We start from the raw sequence: 22298 nt of genomic DNA, 5'->3' as shown, positions 1-22298 counted from the left end.
GCAGAAACAAGGCGAAATGAATTACGAACACCGTTGTAGCTTACTAAAATGGCAAACACTAAAAAAGCGGAGAGAATTTCTATCTCTGGTTCAATGTTATAAGATAGTTTTTGGTATTGATCACCTCTCTTTCCCAGATTTCTTTGTGTTTGCCAATAAGCGTACAAGAGCCAACCACGACTATAAACTTTACCTGAAAAGAGCGGTTTGTAATTGTTACAAATATTGTTTCTTCATTCGCATTGTGGGGAAATGGAATAGCTTGCCAGGATACATTGTCCACGCAGAATCATTATCTGTTTTTGAGAGTAGACTTTAGAATTTATTTGAATATTTATTGAATATTTATTGAATCTGTAGCCTTTAAATTTTATCTTTTGTATGTTTTTAGTAAGGGAAATTGTTTTCATACAGGGCTAACCTCACGATTTTCCCTTTTCAGGATGTATTTTTTACATTTGCGTTCTAGCTTCCTGAATGTTATGTTATGTTATGTTATGTTATGTTCTGTTCTGTTATGTTATGTTATGTTATGTTATGTTATGTTATGTTATGTTATGTTATGTTATGTTATGTTATGTTATGTTATGTTGTTATGTTGGTATGACGGTCGTCGATCACAAAATTATCACCAACATCTCTTCGAATTGCCTGAATCCATTTTTGTCTCAGTGCTTTATCACTTGGAAATTGAAAATGAGATATCTTCTCACCATTAATCACGTATGTCTTCGTAGTACACAAAGGGACACAACAATATTTACAGTGAAACGAACTCAACCGGGGCCACCCAACGTTTTTTAGCCAATTACAAGACAAGTACGGAACAAAAGAATGGGAGTTCGTTCACCAGCGGTCAAATTAAACTGCTCGTTTGACTGGAGTCGATGTGAAGACATGCGAAAGCTTCTAGTTTTTTTACGGTGAAATAAATATGTTGTTTATTTCGTTTACGGTAAAAGCGAATACAAATTTACCTAATAGCGGCCGGTAATTTTGAAGACTGAACAGCCTCAACGTACGTAAGTAACGAATAATGCTGGGTAAACCAATGAAATTTATTTTTCGAAACACGGTCTGGAATGTCGGAGACAAGAACTTGTATAATTTACCGAGTATTGCTGCCGGGATTTTTGAAGACTGAACGAACTCAACGTAATATTACCAAATTACGGCTGAGTAAACTTTTATAACAAAAATTTTTCGAAATAGGGTATGGAGTTTTGAAGAAGAAAACTTGTATAACTTACCGAATTTTGGGGCCGGGAAGTTTGAAGACTGAAAGGACTCAGACTTAAAGAAATTTACTAAATTACGAACGAGTTAACTTATAAAATATATATTTCGAAACACGGTCTAGAATGTCGAGGATGAAAGCTTATATAAGTTACGGAATAATGCGGCTGGGAATATTGAAGACCAAACGGACTCAATACAAATGTATTTGCGGAATTGACACGGCCTGAGATTTTGAAGACGAAACGGTTTTACCTCAAATCAGTAAATGTTTGAAATACTACCCGACTTTCAAACTACAACGCAAACGGAATCAACCACCGGTAATGCATGCAAAAACTAAATTTGAAATTTTCTTTGTCCTTGTGATTGGTTACTAAAATTCCCGGTAAAATTGTAGATACGGCCGTTTTTCAATTTTTTTAAAAATATACTTGTCTTGAGCCGGTTTCGCCTTGAAGTTTAGCCGGCTGTAATTTGATATATTTATTTACATTGATCGAGCCCGTTTCATGTTCAAAATTCGCGGCCGCAATATTCAGTAAATTACATAAGCTCCCGCCTTCGGCATTCCAGGTCGTGTTTCGGAAAATATATTGTATAAAGTGAGTCGGCCGCAATTTGGTAAATTTAACTTTAGTCAGTTTAGTCTTCGAAATTACCGGCCGCCATTCGGTAAATATTTATTCACCTTTACCGTAATAGAAATGAAAAATATTATATTTTTTTTTGCTTTAAAAAAACTATAAGCTTTCGCATACCTTCACATCTGATCTAGTCAAACGAACAGTGAAATTTGACCCTTATAGTGATTGATCCGCTGATGAACGAACTTCAATTTTTTTGTTCTAAACTCGTCTTGTGATTGGCTAAAAAACGTTGGGTGGCCCCGGTTGAGTTCGTGTCACTGTAAAACCATACTACGAGTAGTTAGCAAGAAGTTAGCAAGGGAACAGCTTAAAAAGATCAAATAACAACAAAGATGGCAGGCCCGACCGTCCTCGTTTTGATGTTTTTTGAATAAATTAGAATCCATTACCTCACGGACATTTTGGGTATAGAGTGTTCAAGTCATTACGTCATGTTTCTTGGCAACCAAACAACTTGAGTCTAAACAAAACGGCCAGGAGCCAACATGGCCGCGCTCTCGATATCATCGTTGGCTTCTTTTTTCGCAGATGAGCAAAAATCTTTCACCAGAGGTGAAAATCACCATCAATCTAATCATATTGAAAGCTTTTTCTATAACGATGGCGTGATTCAGGGAGAGGTTCATGCCAGCATGAAGAAAATAGTCTACAAAGTGTCGGTGAGTAATCGACACGCTCTGCCATATGTTGTAGTACGTTTGATTCATTCTTCTTAAACGTGTTCTTGTGCATGCACGATTCATGTGTCCATTATTAACTTTGTCGTCTAAATAACGTTTTCAGTGGATAATTATTTCATAGAAAGCCGTAATCGTGATATCAAAGTCTAAATACAGCCGATGTTTCGCCACTCTTAACCCACTCGCAGATGCCTTTAAGTTCGTAAATTAACATCTGGTTTTACCACTTCGTTAGATTTATTTAGATGAAGAAAAGAACATCAAGTCAACGGACTGTCAGTGCCCGCGAGGAAAGTTTACGTGTAGTCATGCTGCTGCTTTGTTCACTCATGGCCTATATACCCTTAATCGAACTGATGTTGAATGCCAGTAGAGAAAGCGTAAGGCCGCAAACTTGCTGCTGCCATCGGTCCAAGAAATGTTCTCGCCAGCAAAACCCGGATATAGGGCACTTTTGAGAGACCCGACTTGCGAAGAACGCAGCGACCTTTTTCAGAAGTTGAAGAATTTTGGTAAATTTATCGGTTTATACTGGTTCATGAGCCCTGAACCTGAAAACCAGTCTGGTTCATTGCCAGTTGCTACTGTGGATGACGTGATCTTCCAAGAGGAATTTTTGCAAGGCGCTGGAGTACAACTGCAGTATTTCCTGGAGAAGGTCAAAGTCGACTGGAAGACAATTGAAGATGTACGTCGCCTCACTTCTGGTTAAAAGGAACAATCCCTCTTGGCAAATGACCAGGAAGGGTCGACTGACAGCAAGCAATTTTGGGTCAGTTCTAAATGATAAGCGTGTTACCCCTTCCTTGATCAAGCGTCTTCTTGGCGAATACGACCTTTCCAGAGTAAAAGCTGTCCAGTGGGGGGTCACTAATGAATCTGAAGCCATTAAAGCATTTACAATGAGGACTGGCTTGGCCGTAGTGGAAACAGGGGTGTGGCTGCATGAGTCAGGTGTCCTAGGTGCATCCCCAGATGGATTGGTTGGTGATGATAGTGTACTTGAAGCCAAGTGTCTCTACACCAAGCGAGACCTGACTATTGAGGAGGCTTTGAAGTCAAATAACTTTTGCATAGAAAAAAAGGATGGGAAAACTGTTTTGCAATGTGACCATGTTTACTGGCACCAAGTCCAAGGGCACATGTATTTTACTAAGACAAAGAAATGTTTCTTTATTGTTTGGACATTGAAAGACTTCATTGTTCTCAAAATCCAGCGGGATGATGGTTGGGAGGTTAGGATCCAAGAGCTAAAGGATTTCTATCTAAAGCACCTCTTCCCCAAAATTATTGAGGGAGAACTTTAAGCTCTTTCAGTTAAATGGTAGAATATTTAATAATGATTAATTGCACTTCAGTTTACAAGCCAATGCATCAGCTTCACCAATTTGGGGCACTTCTGGTGAATCATAACGCATGCTACCTCTAGCTCTGCATGAAAAATTATAAAACATATTATGGTATGTAGTGTCTTATATGTGAGACTATAACAAATATGTGCATGTACTTGTCCTATTGTGAGGATATGATCTGAGTATTAGGGAAAAAAAATCCTTTGTATTGAAGCACTTCTCATTTGGTACTATTACATTGTTAACTTGAACAGAATTAAGTCACTTTCTCTGCTTTCATAAATGTCAGAATACACCATGTAAACCTAGTGACAGAGGGTCTGTCCCTTGGATAGATGACTTTTTCCAAGTACATAAAGTTTAAAAGCCAGAACCAGATGATATAAACATAAAGTTTGACCTTCTTACTACAGTATTTATGACAATAAAAGAACAAGTTATACATCGAACTGATTATACAAACTGGCTTTTGAAAATATTACTTGGACAGACAATTTGTCAAAGTAGAAAAAGGAGCATTCCCCTAGTTTATTCAGTCATAGTCTGTTCCTGCATACCCCTCTTTAATCAAAGGGAACTGCAAGTTAACAATAGCTCCACATAACTGAAACACTTTGTTGATGTGAGACATCAAGTATGGAGGGACAAAACTGAGAATTTTAAAATCTTTAAGTCTTGCATTTGCCCTTTCAACATGTATGCGATATCTAGCAATTGACTTGGTTAACTTGGCCTCACTTTCAGTGAATTTCCCATGTTCAAGAAATGGTGGAATGTTCACAGACACACCCCTAGGAACAATACACCGATTGCAAATATGGCGGCCCCTGCGCGAAAGCGAGGCTTTTCGGTAGTAACCGTTCCTAAGGCAAATTCAACTCTGTTTATGTGCTCCATTGATTCAAGTAAACTGGCGAGTAAAGAGTTTGCATCCGAAGCAGAAGTCAAGGAAAGCTTAGAAAAGATTTATTCATACTTTCGAGGTATGCCAGATATTAATTGTTGCGTACCGTTGTGTCTCAAGTCAGGATACAGAGTTGGACCAGACGGCAAAAAGGTCACTTATCACGATCTTCTGCTGAGAAATCCTAAGAGGCTGAAGGTATTTGATAAAACAACCGATTATTGAATTTATTTGCCTATTCGAGAGCAGGTGTAAACAAAGACCATTTCCCAATCTTTTTCAGACTTGGTTGGTTAAAATCCGAAGAGATGCCTCGAAGGATTTCAAATTAACCAAGTGAACTAAAATCTGCTCGTTACACTTCAAAGATTCAGATTTTTGTCTCAGTCTCACTTTAAAAGGTCGCCGGTACATTAAAGACGATGCTATCCCATCCATATTTGCGGGGTCAGTGGCATCTCCAAATCGAAAATCGCCGCGGAAAAAGCAAAATGACGTTGAGATGCCCTCTTCTTGTCCGACGATGGATAATTTGGCGACCAATGAAAACGACAAAGATGATACTCTGGACAAAGAAATCGCCGATTTGAGGGCACAAATCGCCACACTACAGGAGGAAAATTTAATTCTTTAAGAAACCAACAAAGATCTTATGAAATCATTTGACGAACAACTGAGAAACCAGTTCGGCATAGTTAAGTTTAAAGAGTCAGATTCAGACATTAACTTTTATAAGGGATTCCCGAACTAACAGACCCTGCTGACCTGTTATAATTTTCTAAATTCGGGTACCAACGGAGAAAACATTGCCTACGTTTCCAGTGTAACCGATGAAGTGGACTTCATGTGTGCTTTAATCATAGAGAGCAAGGGAAATAAGCCTGGCAAGCGACGAAAACTGAGTACATTGGACGAATTTTTTATGGTGCTTGTGAGAATGAGGCTTAGTTTGTTTGAACGTGACTTAGCTCATAGATTCAACCTCCATGTCTACTGTCAATAGGATCTGCATTTCATGGGTAAGTTTTATGTACCTGAAATTCGGGTACCTGAACATACGGCCAGATAGAGAGGTGATTGATAAAGCAATGCCCCAATCCTTTAAGGACAAGTACCCCAAAACAAGGGTTATTATCGATGCAACCAAAATCAAGTGCCAAACTCCATCTTCACTGGTTAAACACAGTGAAACTTACTCCTCCTACAAAAGCCACACAACCTTCAAAGGTCTCATTGGAATTTCTCCCAGTGGCCACATTACATTTGTTTCACAACTGTATGCTGGCAGCATTTCAGACACTACCTAGAGAGATCTTAGGTTATACCCATTTTATCATAAAATCTTGTTACAGTTGTTTGGTTATATGAGTAGGTAGGCTGGCTTTCCCACAGAGAATCCAGTATTTTAGTCGGGATCTTTTTGTTAGGATATTAGATTAGAGTTCTAACATAAGAACAAACCAATGCTTATCAGGCCAAAAATATTCCTTGAACGCATTCAAATTTTACTGAACACTGAAGCTGTTAGGATGGACTTATTACTCCACCTCTGATGGGAGCTTATTAACTTATGGACTGAATGTAATAAGAGATTTCTCTCCTTGCTTGCCTGCATCCATGTAAAGAGCCACTTAATAACATTGACATCATAAAGTTATTAACAAGTTCATCCAATGGATGTACCACTAACAGTTGATGTGCTGGCAGTTACTCTACATGTTGGCACCACATTACATACAGGTGTAGTTTTGCACTTAAAATATTTTGCAAAATGCTTAAAGAAAAATTCCTGTAGTTTTCAGAGCATGTCTGCAAAAATTCTGTGTCAAAATAAATGCGCTCAATAACCATCCCTTTAAATGTGTATGTTATGAAGTCACACCACTTTGCCCCAGATATTCCCATCTGGCCTTGAACTTGCTTATAGCATTTGTGATTTGCCTTGAGCACTTGAAAGTCATCTATCATTTCAAGATGGAACTGACGATCACCAGAGCATGCTGTTTGAGGGGCAACATTTCTGTGTTTGTGGGGGCATTTGATTTCAAGTATCCCATAACGGCTGTCCTCAGTTTCATCAATCACCTTGCCATCTGGAGAGCAACCAAGGAATGGGTATGAAGGGTTTACAATGAAGCCTGCGGTAAAAGTCCTGATAGGATGGCCATTGTGCTTCATATAGTTAGTATACTGTTGCAAGGCTGCACTTCCATGTTCAATACCATGTTTTAATGGCTCTGGTAAAGTTTTAGTACTGTTCAGGTTGCAGTCATTCACAAGTCGTTCTAGAAAAGGCTTTGTAATCGATTTTTGATCCAAAATACTGTCAAATTGAGATGCAGTAATCCTTGGTCTCCTTTCTTTCCACCATCGATTGCTACTGCACTGTGAGACTGTATCCGTTTCAAGTGCGGTGGCATCATTTTCGTTAAGTTGCAATGATTCGAGAAATTGTTGATGCTTTCACTGTCAAACCTTTCAGGCTGGCGTTATGGTCCCGAAGAAACTGCCTCAACTCGTTAACATGCATTTTCTCCACTGGCCTGTCCATGACTTTCTAATTTAACGTTCAAACTTTCTAGAGAGAGAGCTCTGAAGACTTACAACACAAGCAACGTGGCATAAAATTCACTCGCATCAACAAAGGAAACAGTGACGAACTGGCCCTTAGCAACAGTCACTACCGAATAGCCTCGCTTTCGTGTAGCGGCCGCCATATTTGCAATCGGTCTATATTTCGCCGGATTGTGTCCGTGAAAGATAGAGCTGCAAATGTTGATGAGTGTTGCTTGCGAAATCCACACTGGAATGGACTAAGTAGACGGTTTTCTTGCAAATAACTTACTAGTTTTGTATGCACCCCTCGTTCAAGTAACTTTGATATTGCAGGTAAGATAGATATGGGGCAATAATTGTCAGCATTGTCTTTCCTCCCTTTCTTAAATAATGGAATTACATAAGCAGCTTTCCAGTTGTCAGGAACTTTGCTGTGAGATAGTAAAGCATTAATTATTGCTGTAATAGGCTTAGTGACCATGGCAGAGGCGTCCTTTAGAAGTCTTGGTGGAATGTTATCTAAGCTCACAGCTTTGCCTGATTTAAGGTGGCTCAATGGGGTTTTTTTGGCCGGGCGAAGAATGGGTACGAAAATGGCGCGAGCTTTTAAATGGCATCAAATATGTAAACAAACATGGCGGCTTCACGCGAGTGCACAATTTTTGTCACATAATCGCGAAGTTTACTTGACGAGAGTGAAACGGCATCGATACTTTCCAGTAATGAGCACAATATTGACAGTGAAAGACCAGAAGTTTACGCAACGCCTACACAACATCCGTAATGCGTCAGGTCACTTTCGGAAAGTGGAAGCGATCGAAACCAGAAAAGAAACAAAAATAAAAAGGTTACACGGAGGGTTCAAAACGTGGAATGCCAAAAGGAAGCTCCAGTATGATAACATGTCCAATGAAAACGAACCCCCAGCAAAACGAATGACACGAGCACGTGAGGTCAGTACGTTTTTCTTTATTCGGAAGTCTTAATTTTTGGTAAGATTTTCCTGTCAAGCTTATCCTAATTATCGGCCTACCTGTTCTGTTGACTCCAACCCTGTTTCCCATCAGCAGAATAAAGCTAAGAGGAAGGCGAACCTGCCACAAGGATCCAGACTGGAGGACTTAAAAACCCTTACAGATGGTCTGAAGGAATGCTTATTTTATTATTACGGTAAATTCTCACTATTTTTAACTGCACTATAGCATATTTTACACCATTATCATATAAAAGAACATAACAAATATTGTGGAGTCTTTTGTCCCTGTTAGTTTACAGTGTATTTTACAATATTTCTAGGCCCTTTGTCTCTTGGCAATGTTATTGAAGAACAGCACAGTGGCTTGGCAAGCACGTTTACTGTTATATGCAGCCAATGCAATGCGGAAAACACCATTAAAAATCAAAAGAGCACAGATCTGGTGCACGCGGTCCATTGACCTTTGATATGAACACGAGAGCTGCCCTTGGCTGTTTACACACAGGAGCGGGCAACACCCATTTAAACAATTTACTTTCAATCCTCAATGTGCCTGCACTGAACTCATCAACTTTTAAAAATCGGGAAAGGGAAGCTGGAAAGGCAATAGAGCTAGTAGCAAAAAATAGTTGCCAGCAATTCCTAAACCTTGAACGAGAGAAGGCAATTGAAAATGGTAACGAGCCTGACCAGGACAATTTGGTACCTATTGCCTGTTCTTACGACATGGGGTGGCAGAAACGGGGGCGAGGTTTCAACTCATGGGCCTTTCAACTCATGGGCCTTTCAACTGGTAAGGTCCTTGACTACACAACAAAAAATAAAATGTGCCGCTCCTGTGATGAAGCTAAAAAGGCAGGAAAACAACCAAATGACCATGACTGTAGAACAAATCATTCAGGCTCTTCAAAGTCAATGGAGCCTTTAGCTGCAGTTGAACTTTTCAATAAGGTAACTAAATCAAATGTCAAATTTTCAATTTACAACGGGGATGATGATTCAATGACTGAATCTCACCTAAAGCAAAAGGTAGCCTATGGTGTGGAAAAATGAAGTGATACAGTTCACATAAAAAGATCCCTTACAACACGCCTATACAACTTGAGCCAACGAGGTAAGTTCCCCAACAGTTCAGTGTTGTCAAAGAAAGTCATCAATTACCTTGTCAAATCCTTTACATACTGTGTTGCACAAAATAAGGGGGATGCTACAAACATGAAATCTGCAATTCAAAGCATTGTGCCTCATGCATTTGGTGACCATACTGGTTGTAGAGAAACATGGTGTCGATACTCGAAAGACCCTTCTCATTATTGTCACAGAGATCTTCCCTATGGCAAAGACCTCCAAGGAGATAGCCTTCAATCAGCCCTGAAATCTCTCTTTGATGAATATAGCACAGACATTGTTATAAACAAACTTGCACCTGCAGCAAATTCTCAACGTAACGAGTCTCTGAACAGTGTGGTGGGCTCGAAGAACCCCAAAATTCGCTTTTACGGGGGAAGTGAAAGCAATGATTATCGAGTGTCCTGCAGTGTCTCACAAATAAATTTAAGTTACAGGTACATTCCTCAAACTCTAGCGTCACTTAACATAGAGCCAGGTCTTTTCTGTGTAGACCATAATACCAAAATGGACATGAAAAGTTTGAAGGACAAACAAAGGAAATCAACAGTTGCATTCAAGCGACGTCGATCACAATTACACAAACACCAGATTTCAGAAACCTCGAAAAACGAGGGCAAAGAAGGTACCATGTATGAAAGTGGACAAGAATAGCCACCCAGTGGATGTCCATTGTTAAATCATTATTTATTTATTTATTTATTTATTTAAGTGGCATTGGCCTGAACCTAAACTCTTCTGCGACAACATTGGAGTTGAACAATTCTGAACTTTCAATCACTGATCTTTATGATATAACCGCTGCTGTCACGAAACAACAACAAGAACAGTACGAAAATGCAGTTCCGAAATACACTTCGAGACCCACAGTTCAAAAGGAAAAATTTGATGACAGTAAATTTTATCACTTTGTTTATTTGACATCGAGACAAATTCAACGGGAAAATCAGCAGAAGTATGTCAGCTCGCTGCCGTGGATAGGTCAGGTAAACAATTCTCATGCTATATTCTACCAACCAGAGACATAGATTCTCACGCGTCAAAGGTCAACAAACTTACAGTTAAAACTGTCAGTGGAATCCGCCGACTTTTCAAAGATAATCGACTAGTAGAAGCCTTTGAGTTATCGCAAGTACTTAGGCAGTTCTTAACTTTTTTGAGGGCCAGCATAGATTCAGCTTCAACACGATCCACAAAGCCTGTTAGCACAATCTTGGCTGGACACAACGCCGCCACATTTGATATTCCAATCCTTCTTCGAAACGGTGGCGAAAATTTTATCGCGGAGCTCAGTTCCATCAGTTCCATCCGGTTTGCGGACACTCTGACACTGATGAAATCACTCATCAAAAGCAAGCACTCTTCCATCCAAAACGCAGAAGGTAAATTTCCAAAGCCTGGGCAGAGTTCTGTTTACGAACATTTATTTCAAACAACCTTTGATGCCCACGACGCCCTAGAGGACGTGATCGCTCTTCGAAGAATCTTGCTTTCGCCTAGGTTGGCTTTGTCTGATGAAATGCTGGTGAACAGAAGTTCTGTAATCTCTGTCAATGACGCCGCCGAAGACCTGAAATATCTTGACAACCGTCATCAGAGACTCTTGTCTTTTCGAGGAAAGCTGTACAACCCAGGTCATGCGGAGAGCCCAATAAAGCAAAGCATTGCCGAAAAAACTGCTGGCAGTGGCCTAAGATATGAGGATTTAAATAATTTGTACCAACGATTTGGACGGAAAGGTCTTAAGTGTATTTTGACGAGACGGCCATTGTCCAGTCGCTCATCGCTTCCAAGGGTCACAAACACGACGAGAATAGTCTCCGCAATTTTGAAACACTTCGAAGAGATTTCCAAGGATTCTGCGGCAGGCTAAACTTCAGAATACCCGGCCACTGAAAAATCATTCATCAAATCCTGCTACCGCAGTACTGCAGTCGACATACTTTACATACTTTACCTAATATCTGCATTATATTAAACATCGTACTTATTATCTACATTATTAATATCTGCATCATATTAAACATCGTAGTAAGCGTTGAGGTTCGTCTATTGCAACATACGCGTTGGTGTTCATCTTGTTCTTCCTTGCTATCGTAGTCCCGCAGTCGACATAAGCGGTAACCTTTTAGAATACCCAATTGGCTAATTTTCTTGTATTTCACATCTTTTAAGCTTCCACATAGTTAAAATCAATGCTTTATTTCAGAATATTTTGAAACACTCATTCCCTCAACAATTACAATTGCTTTCAAAACATCATAAAACACATCAAGTTCTTCGTTTCTTAACTTGGCCGGTAAACTTCTATTAACCTTTCATTTGGCTCACTCCCGAGGGTGACCGCCTAATAGAGCTTTGCCTTCACTTTCAATAATAACAAGAACCATTCCACGTTCTTTGAAAAAGCGATGGAGAATTAATTATACATATTTTGTAGCTTAATCATACATTTATATCAACAATAACAAGAAACATTCTACGTTCTTTGAGAAAGCGATGGAGAATTAATCATACATATTTCTTCGCTTCATCATACATTCTTAACACGCTTTTAAAAGTTACAGCTTTTCTGTAGTGATATCGTAAACTTTCTTTACATCTTTTAAAAATACACTAAACAAATCGTCATCGCGGTGCATGTACCTCCGCATAAATTCAGCCAAATATGTGGAGAAAAGATGCTTTCGAACGCCAAACATTGGTAGTTTACACTTTGCATGCCTCCGATGACTTTCAGTTTTATTGGTATGGTCACCTTCTTTGTTCACAAATTCTACTGAATGATTAACTGTTCGATGTCCATAACCATGTTTCTCAAGTGTAGAGTACGCTTTCCAGCAATCAGAGCCAATGATAGTTTCAGGTTCAATCCATTTTTGGATAATGGGCAGTAGTGTTTGTTCGTCCCGTTTTTCAACTGCCACGACGAAACATTTCCTGCTGCTTTCCTCGATTCCTTTAAAGACCCACTGGCCTTCGACGTGATGACCTCGGTGGTATTTCCTCTTGCCAAATTTACTCTCGTCGATCTGTACCACTTTTCCTTTTCCGCCCAGTTTTTCACCGTTTTCAAGTAGAATTATTTCGCAAACTTCGCGACAGAAGCTGTCCCAGTCCACCCCAGTGCTTTCCGCAAGTCCTACTTCATGTTTTATTCGCGCCTGATCAAGATCCTGACACCACTAGTATGTCAACTTCAAAATTTCCTCTAAAGTTATCTTGCTCTTCTCGAACCAGCTTCCTTTCCTAATCGAAACCTCTGCCTTGTGTCTTTTACCGTTAACTTGCTTTCTGCATTCCCACTTCAAACCATCCGATCGATCCTCGCACCTCGTCAAACTCATTTCTCCAGCACACATCGGACACGAACGTCCCTTCGCCATAAGCCCTTCATCCATTAACCAGTACACCAGCATTTCTTTGTCCTGCATTTGCGCTACCAGCTTGTCGTATCGCCACTGCTTGTGTTCACAGTTGCGACCATAACTCCCTTTAAGAGACATTCCGCATTGCGTAGCACGTTCCTCTTTCCTTGTTTCTAATGTTGTGGTTTCACTACAAGCACCTTCCTAAAGCACGCCGCTCTTCGCAGGTACATTTTATATATTAGTTTACTACTTATTCATCGACATCGGTGGGTTTGACAGCGGTAGTACTTTATTCTTTATCTTCGGAAGTACATTTTATTTCTTAGCCCAGCGCGGACTGCGGACCACGGGAGCACTCGATTTATAAAGGGCGTGAGTGGCCGGGTATTCTGAAGTTGCTCTGCGGCATAGTAAATTAAGGTTCTCAACTGACTTTCAGGTCAAAAGCAGTTTGTACAAAAACGTCAAAGATAATGACCGCCCGTATTTACACATTTGTCCTCGACAAAACCGCGTGGTTCGAAAGTTCGCGCATGCTCAAATAGCGATCTTGGCGAGTTCCTATTCTGATGACGTGATTGTCATTGAGGTGAGAAAATAGAAAGTTCCCCCTCAGATTTCTCGTATTTCCTTCGGTGAAATTCCTTAAAATTTGGCAGAGATGTTATACCCTTTTAGTTTTCCTTCCTGTGAATTTATCAAAAACATTTGTAAGACAAGTTTTTTGCTCAGCCAAAAAACAACAAAAATGTTAAAAGCGAAAAAACTACCTTGACAACCCCTATTTTTCTCGATTTTAAAAGTTTCGTCTTGTCAGACTCTACCCGGTCGGAGAATAATAGAAAATTTTACCGAAGGAAATTGAAGAAAATTGAAATCAAAGTCAAACAGACGTCAAAAAATGGCGATATTTGAGTAGTTTTAATTTGGGACTAAAAGCCTTGACTTCAGAGGTGACTGTTGTACAGCAAATTTAAGCCCTTGTTTTTTATTTTTCAGTAGCTTTGATTTGAAAAATAGCAAAAGCAATGAGAAAAATTAACTTTCCATTGATGTCACTAGCGCGCGCTTCGCGATCTTGCATAACCCTATTGAGCCACCTTAACAGCTGTCTTCATAGGAAAAGTGTTAACACTACCATGTACTCTTTATATGTCATCTCTAATTCAAAACGCCTGACAAAGTTCTTCATCACATCCCCTAGAACCACCTATCGGAGGGTAATAGGAATACAGACTGCTCCTTTTCTACCTATATCTTTCCCTTTCCTGCAGCCACCTGTCTATGAAAAAAAATCTAAAAGGAGAATACTTTGTTTTTATCAATAATCCTTTTTTCCTATCCTATCAATAACCCCTTTTCCCTTCCTTCACTCAAAAACAGAACCCCATACCACAAACACTAAGCAAACCCTCACCTATTCCTAACCCTAACCCCACCCAAACCCTCACCCTAGTCTAGCGCTAACCCCAACCCTAAACCTAATCTAACACTAACCCTAACTAACACTAACCCTAACCCTAATGTAACTCTAACCCTAACTTTAACCAATACTCTTTATCAGACCTGAAAATCAGACCTGAAAAGTCAGACCCGAAAATCAGACCTGAAGAGAATCTACCGATTCTCTTCAGGTCTGATTTTCGCTATTGCATAAATAGCGCTCTCTACTGCAAGGATCGTGCATCATACGTATATTTAATACCATACAAACGACGTACAAGAGCCTTATTTGCCACCATCTCCATTCCTTCTTCGAGGGGCAATCGAGTACCACCTAGGCACTTGGGAGGAACGCAAACACCATGCAGTAGCTGAATTGCGTAATAGTCTCTGTGTGGATGATCTCCTCAGCGGTGGGGAGAAAGTGGAAGAAGCAAGCTGAAGGAAAAATCAATAGAGATTTTTTAACATGCAACCGTTGCACTGCATGAGAGGCAGTCGAATGAGCCTAAAAATTGGCTTGGGATGATCAAATGACAGGCAGAATGAAACTCAAGTGGCAAAGGTACAAACAAAGTCCACTCCCACATATAGCCGTAAGCCGCTGATCACAGAGAGCCCATTCAATGTAAGCGGCTGTGGTGTTGGTACATGCAGTATATGCAGTTGTCAAGCAGGAGTCTGGGACCCACCTAGGGGCTTGTAGGAACAAGCAAGTCGTAACGATTCCCCGACTGGAGTTAATATCAGCGGATAAAGTTACCAATTTACCAGTAAACGTGAGAGTTGCCTTAAAGGAATTGTCTGTAATTGTCTCAAACGGATGGCTGGATAGTACCTTTTCTCTCTTCTTGATCCATGGCAGAGCGTAGTGTAAGCAGTTTGTAGAAAAACGGGTGCAGAAGATCCCTGCCCATCCAGAGATATCGTAAAGGCATGTCCCTACACAAGAAAATCCAAACTTCTGAAGAAAGCACAGCTACCAAGGAGTTGTTCAAGGCTGCTGTAGATGACACTGAAAGGCTGTACGTCCTTATTGAAACGTTTGACTTACGCAAGGTTCTGAACATTTCTGCGTGGATTTCCAAATTTGTGCACAATCTACGTCATCCCGATCGGAAATGAGTGATCCCTTAAAGGCAACAGGGGAGATACAGAAACAGCATCTTCTCTGGGTAAAGGGAGCTCAGCAGAGTTTCGAGTTTTAGGATGACTTTTTACGACTTTACCTGCAACCTAACCCTGATAGAGTTTTGGAATACCTTGGAAAGCTGCAAGGACTGTATCCTGTATACCTACCCGATAAAACATCTATTTACTAGGGAGTTGCTACTCCGTGAACATCGGGCACTCTACAAGGGGAAGTGGGCTTGGCGATGTCTAGTGTTAGGAGGATGCGCTGGGTGCTATAGTTGGGGAAGATTAGATTTTTAAGATTTTTAGAGCGTTAGCTAAATTTTATCTTTCTCTAATTTTGTTTTACAATTTTATATGTTTATTTGTGGGCTTCCTGTAAAGTAACTTTTAGCTAAGAGGAGTGCCACGTAAAATTTCTGTTCTGTTCTGTAGCAGTAACAAATCTCCCACCTGGCTATCTCTCTGTGGATCGAACACGAGGAACACATCATTCCAGGTTGTTGGAGTGGACTATGTGGACCGATCAAATATAAGAATCGCGGGAGAGTAGAAGCTTCCATTATTTTGTATTGATGATCACTGTGTCGCGCATTGTACTTGGATTTGGTGCCATTGCTGAAAACCCCGGGAATTAATCTTGAGTTTCAAAAAGTTAATTGCGAGAAGGGGAAATTTATTTCGATAAATAATTACAACAATCGAAATTTCTCTAGGATATCCCTTCAGAATGAAAACTCAATAGAATTCAGAATTAACGGTCGTCCAGGGCTTTCCTCAACTCTGAAATTCTAGAGTTACTATTCCTTAAACATAAAGGCAATGAGTCAAAAATCAAGGCACCCAAAATACAAAAACTACAGAACTACAGTTGTGGGTGCAGCACGTTGGTTGAAGAAAGCCTTGAGGGACGAGAAGTCCACAAATTCCTTACTGAGACTGGCATTTTTTGAAGGTTAAACCTTAGTGTTCCCCCTGGTGGGGCGGGCAGTTTGAACGAATGGTTAGACTAGTAAAAAACACATTCCACAAGACCATCGGGTGCTGTTTTCTATCGTTGGAAAAATTGGAGGAAGTGCTTGTTGTTAAATGTTGAGATAACATTTAACAATAAGCGCCTCAGCTATTTCGAGGATTGAAGTGGAAATGCCACGCCACACCACACTGATGATACGACCTGCGATGTAGAGCAAAACATCTCCGCTGGTGCAAAGAAACATTATGAAAGAGATGGTAAACAGAGTACCTCCGCAAAGGGGGTAAGTTTCTAAAAAAACTGTGGTGCTGCGTCGGTGGGGGTAACAAGGTAATTTACATTGGTTTTATCAACTAAGTTGAAATTATAAACTGGCCACCGTAAAGAGTTAACTCTATACGGTGGCCAACTTACAACCTAAACTTAGTTGATACCACCAAATTACAGAGTACCTCTGTAACCTGAGAGAGCGACAAAACCTTAAGAATCACATTCCGGCCTCGATGACTGGCCTCCTTACAAGCAGGAAATAGGACCCGTCAACCTGCCGAGGCAGAGAAGAACTCAGAATAACTCGAACATTAAACATTTTTTAGTAGTTATAGCATAGGATTACTAGTGACCTTCGTAAGGTTTAAATCAAGTTATGTTGCCCAGCCTCCTATTTTTAGACAACTTATATCATCCGTCCATATATATGGGGGGGGGAGAGCGTCGGAGACTGGGCCCGAACAAAGTTGAGTTTTGATTGACACCACACGTAAGTGTAGTGATGCATGTCGCTTTTGAGGGTGTATTTTTTTTTTTTTCAGAAAAAGTTATGAGAGGATAGAACAAACCGGTTTTGTTTATAGATAGAAAAGCTGTGTTTGTGACTTCGGGATACTAAACTTCTACTGCCACGGAGGGGTTCCCGAAATCAGCTCGGATCAACAATCACAATGGCATTTCCAGCTTTGGTCACGACTGACGTCTTTTAAAAATATCAAGAATAACGGTGGCTCCACATAGGCTACTGACAATTTCCCTTTTCCAAAAATTGACAAGATAATGACTTAATTGTCTTCACGGGTGTGTTCAACAATCTCACAAGAAAATTCCTGTTTGAAAAGGAAGTCATTATCTCAAGGTTTCTAGAAGCTGTTCAATGCTTTGTGAGATATCACGTTAGCAAAAGTTATCAAAATAACCTCCAAGTCTTTGTTAAGCGTCTTACCGAACATAGCCTAATAATCTTAAAATTTCTAAAAAAGCGCAACCTACTTATTCGCAAACCTAAAATACCTATCTTTATGTTTGTTTCCTGATGTAATTAGTCCTACTATACTCTAATATGATAAATGACTAAAGAGGGTAAGTTTCAAAAGAAACTGTGGTGCTGCCACATGACAAGAAAGTCTGGTTGTATATGTAAACTGGCCACCGTAAAGGGTTTCTAAAGCTAATGATAACAAAGTTATCAGAGGCTCGAAATAAAGTAACATCTCATGTATGCATATAAAACAGATAAAAATCTAAAACAGCCTTCAACCGCATGAAAATTCTGCAATCTGATACAACTTAACTAGACATAAGGGGATTTGATGCGGCTTTTTATTATTGAATTCCTCGGTTTCTATTGTTGAGTCTACGGAACAATTTTAGTGGAACTCAAAACTTCGCTTACCATTTTACAACGAACAAGTTTTTTGGGAGAGTCATATATTAAATGAATGAAAGTTCCATCGATTAATTCAAATGTAAACAAATGGCTCATGTTTTAACTTCTGAGTTACTCTTTGAGAAGGATTAAATTTATTAGAAACGGTTTTAACCCACGTGTCACTGAACGGCACATTTGCTACCACAAATTCATTTCGAAACCAATTTTTCGCTGGCAACCGAAATGATTCGAGTGACAGAGAGAGGGGAGAGAAAGAGAGAGAGAGAGAGAAAAGAGAGGATTATTAAGATATTTATCGGCTTGATGTCGTAGCCGACGTTTCTGCTAACTGAAATACTGCGGAGCTGGCAAAAGGAAATATATTTATGAATAGTGGTATCGATGCTGCCGATTTGGCTACTCACGAAAGTGTTATACCGTGCCACTACTGGGCAGAGGTAGAAAAATTTGGGCTGCACTAAGAACCGATCCGCATATTGCAGGATTCGTTACTGTGCCCTCAGAGAAAAAAAAAATTCACATTCACTGAGGGGAGAATAAAGCATACTTCATTAGAACGTGGGGTTTTTTTTTGGTAAATTTCAAAAAAAAAACTGCAATCTTGGATTTCTTTTTACTTTGTCTTTCTTAAACTAATTAGATTGCTCCAGATAACTTTCGCACAGTCCTCGAAGTTGTTTCCTAGTTATCATCGGGGCGCATGCTAAAGACAGGGCTCGGTAGGCCTATTGCCAGCAGGTTTGAGTAGTCTACACTAGGTTCCAAACGACTGTGCTGTCCCTGATAATCTCTTTCTGTAAACACCTTCCATCGTACCGCATGGTCTCCGATCGCCCTACTAGAGGCTCCATTGGGAAAATTCACTGGGCCTTGGGTAAGGTTCGGTATGGTGTTCATTATGCCAGGCTACATCGAGGAAATACATTTCATGATCATGAATATATATTTAATGGATAGCCATTGTCTGTTCTGAGAAGAGACTATCAGGATGCGAAGTAGTAATGAGTTAAGTACAAGCTTACTGAGATGCTCAGACAGCTGTTACAACGAGTTTCCTTTTGTTAACAATTGAATCAGATGTATTGTAAAAATCTAAGCTAGACCAATTTGTGAAATCGTAGCATTTTAAACAATTACCATCTATTGTGAGACCATTTATGTTTCCCACGAATGGAGCTAGTTAAATTAAACTTCGCCAAAATAAATTGATAATACCGAGGTTCTTTTCATCTTTTAATGTCTTACAACACGGTTTCCATTGCAGTTTGGATCCTCGTATAGGATTATTGAGTCTGCCATGTTGTTCAACCCTAAAAAAAAGGAACAACACAACCAAAAGTAAAATTCTGAAAGTAAAGAAATTTATCACAGTGGAGCAAATGTACAGATAAAGTGGGAAGAAGTCTATCTACCTTCTCTTTTCGCTTTCTCTCAAAAGGTTAATACTCCCGCTAAGGCGTCTTGATAGATTCGATGTTGTAGATGTGGCAGCAATCCTTTTATCTTGCCTTTGGTATCAGCTTGGATCAACAACTACAATGGCATTTCCAGATATGGTCATGACTGACGTTTTTTAAAATATCAAGAATAAAGTTGCTCCACCTGGGCTACTGACATTTTCCCTTTGCTAAGACTTAACAAAATAATGACTTAATTGTCTACAGGGGTGTGTTCAACCTTCTCAAAAGAAAATTCCTGTTCGACAGGGAAGTTATCATCTTAAGGTTTCTAGAAGCCGCTAAATGCTTTGTGAGATATTTTGCTAACAAAAGCAATCGGAAAAGCCTATACGGTCTCTCTTAAGTGGCCTATTGAACGAAAATGATTTAAGCGTTCGTGGTCATTCCCAGACGCGTAGGCGTAAAATAGAAGAATGAACTGAATTATGTTAGAATTCTAAAAACGCAACCTTTCATTTACCAACCCCAAAATACTTTGCTTTCTTAATCCTCCATACTCTAATGATAAATGAGTAAAGAGGATAAATTTCTAAGAAAACTGTAGTGCTGCGTCGATGGGTATAACAAGATAATTTGGTTTTATCAACGGAGTAAATTAAAGTAAATTGGCCACCGTAAAGAGTCTCTAAAGCTGATGAAAACACAGTTATTATCGATAGAGACTCGAAAAAAAGTAATATCTCATGTATTCATTTAAAACAGATAAAAATTCAATGCAATAAGGTTAACCATTTGAAATCTTTAATACCATGGTGTGTGAACAAATTCACAACTTAATACGAAAGATGCACGCTACACGCGCGTGTAAGGCATAAATTAATGTAACCTTCCACCTAAACCTTCAACCTCATGAAAATTCTGAAATTCACAAACGCTAAAAATAATTTCCATCAAAGGGCCGCGTAACAAAAGCTTTAAGCATCTTTATATTAGTACTTGTGCTGTAGTCTTCTCATGAATACTTTCAAAAAAGCCCTGACACCATACTTTGATCCGGCAGCCGAACATTATACGGATACCTAAATTCGCTTCATGATAAACTCGGTGGTCACATAATGATGATCTGAACATTTTAAGAATTGAAATAATCTACGTTCGTTTATCTTATGCGAATGTTACGTTTTCCGTGTTTCTTTTGTTTTGTTTTGTTGTTTTTTTTTTATCGACTATGAGCCTTTTTTTTTTTACCCAATTTTTTACTCGAAAATGGGGGTTAATATTTTTAGTCTGTACACTTCAGCGACAAGTAACCCACGGCAAGGGTTTCAACGCAAAACTTATCCTGACTTCCACGGCATCGTGTTTCCTCCTTTGGATAAGATACCCTTTTCCCGCTAGCGTTTCGTCAAGTTTTAAATCGTTAATTACGGTTTCCTTAGTAATAACTATGCGCTATCGTGGATGTCTGATTGAAGTTTATTTCCCAAGAACATATCATCATAATCCGTCCAGGGCCCGAGCTTCTTGTTCTGTTGTTATCATATCATGGTATTTCTCACAGTATAGAGATAAAGTACGTACCTTCTTATTTCCTCCAAACTCATGGCTTTCAAACAGCCTTCTAACGAGTTGATGCTGCAATTCGACAATACCAATTCCACGTTAAAATGAGACAGCAATAAATTACTTGATTGATTTCCATTCTCTAAATCTGCCTAAAGTATTTCCCAAATTCTTAATTCTTTGGTTTTTTATTTCCTTTTCTTACACCATTTTCCGGCGGTTTAAAGTTCTTTTAGGTCAGAGGTATCCAGACCCTTTGAATGATATTCTCGACAAGTTTGAATGACCTATCTCAGTTTTCTTTAGTTTGCCATGATAAAAGAGTTCCTATACTGCTAACATTCATTGCTTTTAGCTTGCAATGAAATCCTGTAATCTTTTAGGCATAAATCTATTCCGGAGAAAGCATGTCCACTTTTAATAGAAACATACAAAGTAATGTAAGTTTTTTGCTGATACAAGTCAAACATGTAGAGTGGCGGTGGAGAAAGATTTCAAGTGACGAAAGCTTTATAGAAATTTTTCTAATGAAACCATCTTGAGCTGTTGTAAAATCTTTGTAAACATATCATCATCTTAATCATCAAGTGATTAAAATTGCCAGTTCGGTTGGAGAACGTAGCGGAAAACTGTTAAAAACATGTTCTGCAAACTGGTGTCTAATACTCACCTTCAGTGAATATCGCCCTCTCTAAGGATTGATGGCAAGCCATTATAGTAAAGATAAGTAAACTTTTGATTAGTTAATACTAAACAAGTTTCCCCTTAAGAAGAAATCAAAACTGTTCCTGATATAAATGGTCTCATACAACTTGCCACGCAATGATGTGCATAAAATGATATGTGGTTTTTGATTAAGTTAGAGTGCTGAACGGGAAAATAGTTGGCTCGAGGTCTTTACACACTGGCCGAACGCAGCAAGTGTTTCAATTTATTTCATAGGTACATGCCTTGACAAGCAGAGATGGGATTGAATTATCTGCGTATAAACAAATCCACCTTTAAGAATGGAAGCAAAAGTACTTAGAAACAGCTCTTCTGTAAGAGATCGGCAAGGCCGACATAACTATGTTTCAGCTTTGCAACCGGAACTTTGGGAAAGCGGATGAAAATCACGCACGCTGAACTAATCATTTTTTCTAAAATGCACCGCTTTGAAAGAAAACTCAAGAGGTTTGTTTTGATATTACCAATATTTGATAACCAGAGGCACTTTGTGACATGGGCAAACATTACAAGAGTTTGTGACAGGAGATCAGCAAAGTC

The 22298-nt window shown here is 39.4% G+C and overlaps 1 long non-coding RNA gene and 3 pseudogenes across 1 annotated transcript; 2 read left to right on the top strand and 2 right to left on the bottom strand.

Moving 5' to 3' along the window:
* Positions 1-2371: 2371 nt before the first annotated feature.
* Positions 2372-3878, top strand: LOC148740579 (uncharacterized; annotated as a pseudogene).
* Positions 3879-9080: 5202 nt separating this feature from the next.
* LOC111346201 (uncharacterized) lies at positions 9081-11355 on the top strand (annotated as a pseudogene).
* A 625-nt stretch (positions 11356-11980) lies between these two features.
* LOC148740578 (uncharacterized) lies at positions 11981-12939 on the bottom strand (annotated as a pseudogene).
* Positions 12940-18670: 5731 nt separating this feature from the next.
* On the bottom strand, positions 18671-21936 carry LOC148740577 (uncharacterized). Its single transcript, XR_015996067.1, has 4 exons — positions 21703-21936; positions 21051-21104; positions 19482-19602; positions 18671-19379 (listed from the first exon to the last, which is right to left on the bottom strand). It is a non-coding gene; the product is annotated as an uncharacterized LOC148740577 (long non-coding RNA).
* Between the last annotated feature and the right edge of the window lie 362 nt (positions 21937-22298).

Source organism: Stylophora pistillata, chromosome 2 (genome assembly GCF_964205215.1).
Source record: "Stylophora pistillata chromosome 2, jaStyPist1.2, whole genome shotgun sequence".
NCBI classification, from domain to species: domain Eukaryota; kingdom Metazoa; phylum Cnidaria; class Anthozoa; order Scleractinia; family Pocilloporidae; genus Stylophora; species Stylophora pistillata.
Note: the sequence above shows the minus strand (reverse complement) of the source record. Positions and strands in the feature narration are given on the sequence as shown.